Here is a 7,849-nt window from a genome sequence, read left to right as displayed (position 1 = left end):
TTGAGCAGAAAAATAATACAAAGGATGTCAATTGAAAAGGATAAACTGATACAACGAACAAATTGCTCCACATCAGGCAACTATGGATTCGCCGGGAGGGGGGTGGGGCATATAAATATCTTAACCCTAACATTGATGCCCTAATTTGTGACTAGTATATTTCCTGCTCTGTTGCGCTCTTCTTATCGCACTCACTAAGTTATTCTTTCAATGTTTCTTTCCTGCTCTGCCTAAAAAAAATTTAAAATCTCAAGACGATACCTTTCCAGTAGAGCACTCCAGACAGCCTCGGTCTATAGGGAAATGCGCAAGCATCGAAATATATATATATATATATATATATATATATATATATATATATATATATATATATATATATATATATATATATATATATATACATATGTGTGTGTGTGTGTGTGTGTGTGTGTGTGTGTGTGTGTGTGTGTGTGTGTGTGTGTGTGTGTGTGTGTGTGTGTGTGTGTGTGTGTGTGTGTGTGTGTGTGTGTGTGTGTGTGTGTGTGTGTGTGTGTGTGTGTGTGTGTGTGTGTGTGTGTGTGTGTGTGTGTGTGTGTGTGAAGGAAAGAAGGCAACAGTAGGCGAGGACATGGAAAGCATGGGGATTGTACTTTGTCTTTTTTTTTAATTTGTACTTCGGTAATCACATAAATTAGTAATGTAATCTGTTTAGGCGAAAGATAAACAGAAAGTAGAAGGAAAAACACCGTGCCGATGGTGGGAACCGAACCCACGACCTCCGAATATCGCGTCTGGTGCTCTTCCAACTGAGCTACATCGGCCGCTGTCCCCCCTGCTACTTTCTTGGTTACTAATGTTGTCTGTATACGAATCTTGAGAGTGTTCACCAGCGCCACCCTCAACCAAAGCGGTGTAAAGCGCGCGCTGTGTTTGTGCAATAAAGGGTTTCCATATTTGACTTGTAAGTGCTAACCAATCGAAGTAAGCATTAAATAGAGTTGATACCATAAATAACGGGGTAACGATAAATGGAAATTCTTAATGCACTGTAGAACATTGCGTTTAATGAAGCGAACAATAAACCAAAAATTTAGGTTTTCCTCAAATTGAAGACCTCAAAATTTGTTTTCTGAAACCTGTTCTAGTTGTCGCAACTGGAGTATTACTTCATTACTGCTATGAGTAATCCTATATTAACTGCAGTAAATAAAATGTACTTTCTTTTGTCAAAATTTAATGGCAAATCAGTTGCAATAGTCCACTCAGATAATTTTGTAGGTCATAAATGTACCCGCGGTAGTAAGAGAAACTTTTTGACGAGTAAAAATACACTTGAATTATCAGCGTAAGATAACAGTAGGAGTTTGTGTTATAGATAAAACATGTTTAATACATACATACGCCAGGCATACATACGCTTGGCATATGTATCCGGCCAAAACGGGTGCACCTTGCTGACTGATACTCTTTTCTGGAAGTTACTGCGTCGACTTCGGTCTCTTCCTTTGTCTTGGACCATATCTCATTTTGGCGAGCTGCGGTGAGCTTATGCGAAGCAGCTGAAAAGCTGCTTCGCATAAGCTCACTGCCCTTTGGAGCGACAAATTCTTTTCTCTAAGCCTTTTTTCCTGTATCGTCGGCGAGTGTGTGCCGAAACCGACCTGGTCCCGAACCATGTCGTCAGTTAGAGCCCCGAAATTACATAACCTTGCCTGTTTCTTCACGTCTCGTAAAAATTGTTCGAAAGGTTCTGCCGGCTGCTGCACGCGTGCACTTCGTTTTCCTGCTCGGCGAAGTATTCCTGAAACTTGGCGACAACAACCTTGTAATCCTGTTTGCTTTCTGTCTCCAGGAACGACAAAGTGTTGGAAATCTCTATCGCATCTTCGCCTGCTACGCGCTTCAGTCCTTGGGTTTGCATGTGACGTTGCCTCCAAAAAGAGTTCGAACCTTTGGTAGAAGAGCTTCCAGCTTCTTCCGGCGTGTCCGGACAGGATAAATGGTTCTGGAGGCTTGATGATTTTCATGTCTGTAAAGCTGCTCCGAGTCGTCCGTCGACGGGTGAGCACTACGCGTGGAATCCGCGAACAGCAGGTTTGAGAAGTAATCCCACTTCTGACATCATGTGTCGTTTCATGTCTAGCCGAAGTGAAACGTGGACGCAGCTAGAGAACAGTGAACGAACGGCTTTATTCAGCAAGTATTTTTATAGCGCACTCGGTGCGTAAGAGGGAGAGTGCGTTATCGTGCTTGGCCGCTGGCTATTGCCCATGCGTGCGTCACCGGGTGAAGATACGATACACTCACTTTGCTGTATATAGCTATTAATGAAACTGGGAAAGCCACTCATTCAACTCTAAAAATCTGTGCAAGATTCTGTCGTATATATTAAAATCTTTCTCCGATTGCATTTTGTGCGTAACAGGGAGAGTGTGTTATCGTGCTTGGCCGCTGGCTATTGCCCATGCGTGCGTCACCGGCTGAAGATACGATACACTCACTTTGCTGTATATAGCTATTAATGAAACCGGGAAAGCTACTCATTCAACTCTAAAAGTTTGTGCAAGATTCTGTCGTAATTATTAAAATCTTTCTCCGATTGCATTTCACTTTGTTTTTCTTTACTGCCTGGTATTGGCACATTGTTTAGCACGAGAACAAAATCAACCAAATTCACTGAAATGCTATTTACATACGCTATTTACATATGACACACTATAAAAGGCTCTAGCCTTGAGAGCCACTCAGGAGGTTCTGCTGCAGCTTTCTGGATTGCCGAAAACTTGTCCACGCTTTCCCGAAAATAAATTCTGGCAGGCCGTGCATCTTTATCTTAATGGTAACCCGCCATTTTTGAGCGCCATATACAGTGGAGGCCGATGAGTATAATTAAATCAAATGGTACCCCATCCTCATTTTCTACGCATATGTACTCAATGCCATGCAGCTCTAGCGGAAAATCTTTCATTAGCGTTTTTTGCAATACATCTCAAAAATATACTCCTTCCCAACAGTGTAGAAAAACATGGTCTATGATTTCTGGTTTCCTGCATATTAAACAGTCTGATCCCCAGGGTATGAATAATCCCTTTTTTTTCCAAACATGTTTTTACCGGCAAGGTTCTGGTGTGCAATTAAAAAAAGAAGGTTTTTGCTCCTGCCGTCACATGGATTCTTTTTACCCTTTTTAAACATATGCACCTGGGCTTCCATCGTACATGGCACTGTACAAAGGCACAGGGAACATAATGTCACACAATGCATGATACAATTTTTTTCGTTTTACTGTAGACAAATAATCACTTGAAAACCGCGCTGAAAGGAACCAAACACTTGCTACGACTTCTCTATAAAAGCCCTTAATCCCTGCAGCAAAATCTTCTGTTGAAACAATTAACTACTCCGGCAGCAGCCGCCTCAGTCTGACTTGGCATACAGTGCGTTAGGAAAGGTCCGCCGTGTCTCTAAAAAACAAAAAAAAAAAGACTGACAAGCTGCCGCAAAAACAGGTGGCCCAATCCTAGCCCACCATATTTTACTTCTCTGAACAAGTTAGTCCGGCAGCAGCGCTCCCATTCAGGCGCCCAGACAAATACATCGAAATTCTTTTGCAGCTTCTGAATATTCAACCGTGAACAGTGCAACACCTGCATAACATACCAGAGCTTGCTGACGAAGAACAAATTGCAAACTGTGGCCTTTCAAATTCAATTCAGTAGATAGATAAAACGTGTTGAAGAAAATGTTCAATTTTGCTTTTTCTGATAATCCCCAAAAGCTTTGGTTTATTGGTGGATTGCTATGTTGGATGATTTGTTTAGTTTACCTTGGAGTGAATCAGGCAGTTGACAGTTGATCAGTAACATCACTCAGGACTACCACTGATTTTAAAGCGTCAAGATCGCGGTTTGTTAAGCAAAGATTAATAAGTGATTCACTGGATTCTTTGTTGCGAGTAGGTGTTGCAAGTATATTAAAAAAATGGCTAAGATCATATCAACAAATTCATTCAGCAAATGTGAGTTTTTTTTTGTAAGTTAATATTGCAGTCGCCCTCTATTACACTAGGTTTACTTTATGGGGAACAATCATCTAACTCAGTGTCGAAAAAAAATTGCTAAACATCTTGCAGGGATTAAAAAGATGGCCGGTAAATTATACCAATACTGAATGCATTTTTCTAAAGAAAATACTCCGAACAGTGAAATACTGATGCAATTTATAAGGAATATTGTTTTTTATATACGAAGCTTCACCATGCCGTTCTTTGGTTTTCCTAAAGAAAGCTTCACACCTATAACCGGGAAAGACAACAGCACCATTTAAATCAGTACACCACGTTTCAGTGAAAGCAAGCACGTCGAATTCAGGATCTGAAGTCGACAAAAAGTATATACTTACTTATTTGTTTTAAGGTACATGGATATAGATGATAGAAGGAAAGGAATCCTGACTTTGATTTTGAACTAAAATTAGGACACTTCTGTGGGAATTCTGGCTTTGAATATCCTGCTGTTAATTACAACTTTGGTTTGTGTATTTCTTTTTTCTCGTTTCTTTTTTTTTTTCAATTGTACTGTGGATTGCTTCCTGCGTTGTTCCACTTCTATTGTTCTACGATTCCGCTACTATCTGTAATGAAATGCTCTCATGTTAAAGAGTAAAGGAGCGATTCTTCACAGCATCAAGCCGTATTGGCAGCAATAAATAATAGAAAGCGAACACATCGCACAATATCCGAAGAAAATTTCTAGCTCAAACTTATAATGCGAGAGAAGTGTGTTCCTTTCAACGATAGCTTAAAGACGAGTTCTGTCTAAAGGCCGTCAGTATAGTAATATACTAGTAGTAGACGGCATCAAGCCGTGTTCGCAAGCAATCAATAATAGAAAATGAACGCATCGTGCAGTGTCCGAAGAAAATTTATAACTCAAAATTATAGATGCCAGAGAAGTTTGTTCCTTTCGACGATAGCTTGAAGACGAGTTCTGTTTAAAAGCCGTCGGCATAGTAGTATACCAGTAGTATACGGCACAGGGTGTGGGAAAATATGGTGGCTACGTAAAAATATATAGCATTATAATTTATGGTTCTAGTGATTGTTATGTGATAGGCGGTGAATAGTTAATAAAATCACTGTAATTATTTTATTTATTTATTTAGAAATGCTGCAGAGTCGCTTGTCTCCAGGCAGGGGTGGACACATACATAAACTACATCACAAGAACACATCAACGAAGGCAATCACAATCAAATACAGAAAGTCGAAGCATGAAACATATCAAAAAATAAAAAAAAAACAATACAGAAATGCAGGAATATTTGACGAGTTCAAAAATGATAAATATGAAAAAAATGGAAAAAGGATTCAAAGATGTCAAAATGCAGATTAGAAAACGAAATCTTCATGATGCTGATTAGGATAATTTAAAGTGTCAATTGGTCAAGTAATTATTGAAATAATTGAAAAATGAAACATTTATGAATGGAGGTTCAAGATGTTCAAATGGCTTTTGAGAAATTATAATGATATTGATCAAAGTACTTAAAATGAAGAATGAATAAAAAGGAGGGTTCCAAGGTGTTCAAAATAAAACCCACTCATTGATGACTAATTAGGTAGACAATCAATGTGTATTTGATTAAAAATATTTGAAATAGGTTTAACAGAATGAAATATACTGTCAAATTTGTGAAGCTGCTCATAATTAAATACCAGTGTTAATTGGCAGTAAGTATGCGTTTAAAAAGAAATATAGAAATAAAACAAATAATGAATAAAAGAATAAAACCTTGGAAAACAGTAAATATTTTGTCCATGTGTGTGAAAAACCATCTCGTCATATACCCTTAACAGCTAAGCTGGACACTCTCTGTAATTGCTTTTGTACATTTCCCATCATCGTTCTGATACTGAAATGTATGTGTCGCTAATTTAGCCTTATGGTATGTCTTCTGACTTTAAATACGTGCTCTTGCATAGGAGCCTTGACTTGTAAACTTCCTATCGTATGTCCTTTCAACCGATCTTTCTGCTATTTTGATATTACTTGGAGAGAAACAGTGCATCGCTAAGCCATCCCAATCGCACAGCTTACTTTCTAATCTCTATCTAGTGCCCTAATAAACAGAGCATACTCCTGCGCTTAACCCCAGGGGCCTGTATGCAGACCTTAGGGGTGCCTGGCAAAAAGAAAAAAAAACTACTTCGAGAAGACAGCTCCTATTCTATTGTCACTGTCTTCTAAAACAACGAAACGTGTATCAACGATACTTCGACACATTTAGATCGCAGCAGTGCCGAAGCTTAGTCCTATAAAAGCGTGGTGGTCCCTGCGGTAGGTTTCCGTTTCCCTCCTAGGTGGTGTGACAGTCCACGCTACGTTGAGGGAAATAACAGCAGAGCGATTAGAGTCCCGCGGAATGGAACGGAGGTTAAATAATAAAAGAAGTCAGCGGTGGAGGTGTGAAGGTCATGGACTGGTGAAAGGAGAAACTGTGAAATAGGTAGCTGCATTAAGGAGAAAAAAGCTGCAGCGGCAGGCGGATGCATCGGTAGACCCGGCGGTCCTTCCGAGCGCCTGTTTGGTTTTGTGAAACTGGGCGTGATGTACGAGCCCTCCGCTTACATTGATTCTAGATGTTTTTTACCCCCGGGTGCTGCACCCATTTGTCCGGCCCAGTTTTGTAGGGCTGAGCAAAAACGCGAAGCATGGCGTGGACTCTTATACGCACCTCTGCTCCTCTGGCGCTCTCGATAGGAAGGTAAGTGAACATCCTTTTCCCCGTTCTCCCTCTGTCCCAATTTTGGCGCATTACCAAAACTGTCGCCAGCGATTGAACCTACGGCGAGGAAAGCCCGACTAGGAGAGGGCGCAGTGGAGCAAACGTTTCTACAACATCCTCCAAGCTCGATATATGGCGTCAGTGCCGCGGCGACCTCTGAAGGTAACGCGACGCGCGCCTGCACTTGTCCGCAAAGTGATCAAGTTCGTTCACTGGCCCCACATCTCGCTCATTTGCCGACGTGTTGCCCGGCTTTTAGATTCAGCAAACGCCGTCCATACTACATCAGAAGTGCGATTTGTAAGAGCGTCCTGTTTACAGCGAGCCTTGGAGGCAGAATTTAACGGGACGACACGAGTCTGACGGAAATTGTTCCCGGAGTAATAAACAGGGAGAAGGGAAAGCATTTCACAAAAAGCCAACACGACGCACTGCACCAGGCTTGTGGTTCGTTAATCAATATGCGCCCCAGTGATTGGAGGTGAAACTTTCCAGTTATTGACGTGCCTATATTTTGGGCGTTGCGCGAAGTCCACTTAAGCATGTTTGGAGAGAGAAAGAAGCTTAACGGTTTTAGGAAGCGCTGGATACCGGAGGCCGTGCTTCGCTAAAGCAACCCATGCATAGCTGCCAACTAGCATTGAAGCTATCTAGAAAGCTTGTGGCCAATAAGTTGTCAAAAAACAACGTGATTTCATGAGATATCAAACTAGACAATTATTTGGTACTTTTGTTTTCCTTAATTTTTATATATGCTATGGGCGCGATATTGAATATATCAATAGGGAAGCTATTTTTGTCCTAACAGTAACATACTGTAGAAAAACAATATGAACGATGTCACGGCGAGGGCTGCATTTTCGTGCATAGCGCTATGTCTGGATTTTGCAACGACGTTTGAGAGGATTTATGCAAGCCACTAGTTTTGGGAGTTGAATTTTGGGAGTTGAATGTACACGCGGTTAGGAAAAAATTAGGCTTATTTTCGCCGTTCAGAGTAAGTCACTCTTTTAAGTAACGTATTCGATATACAGCTAAAAAACTTTGGAATTTGTTTCTCCTCCACTTCATTTCGCGCCGCCTT

Source organism: Amblyomma maculatum, chromosome 6 (assembly GCF_055883805.1).
Source record: "Amblyomma maculatum isolate TAMU_Amacu chromosome 6, ASM5588380v1, whole genome shotgun sequence".
NCBI classification, from domain to species: Eukaryota; Metazoa; Arthropoda; class Arachnida; order Ixodida; family Ixodidae; genus Amblyomma; species Amblyomma maculatum.
This window is presented reverse-complemented; position numbering follows the sequence as displayed.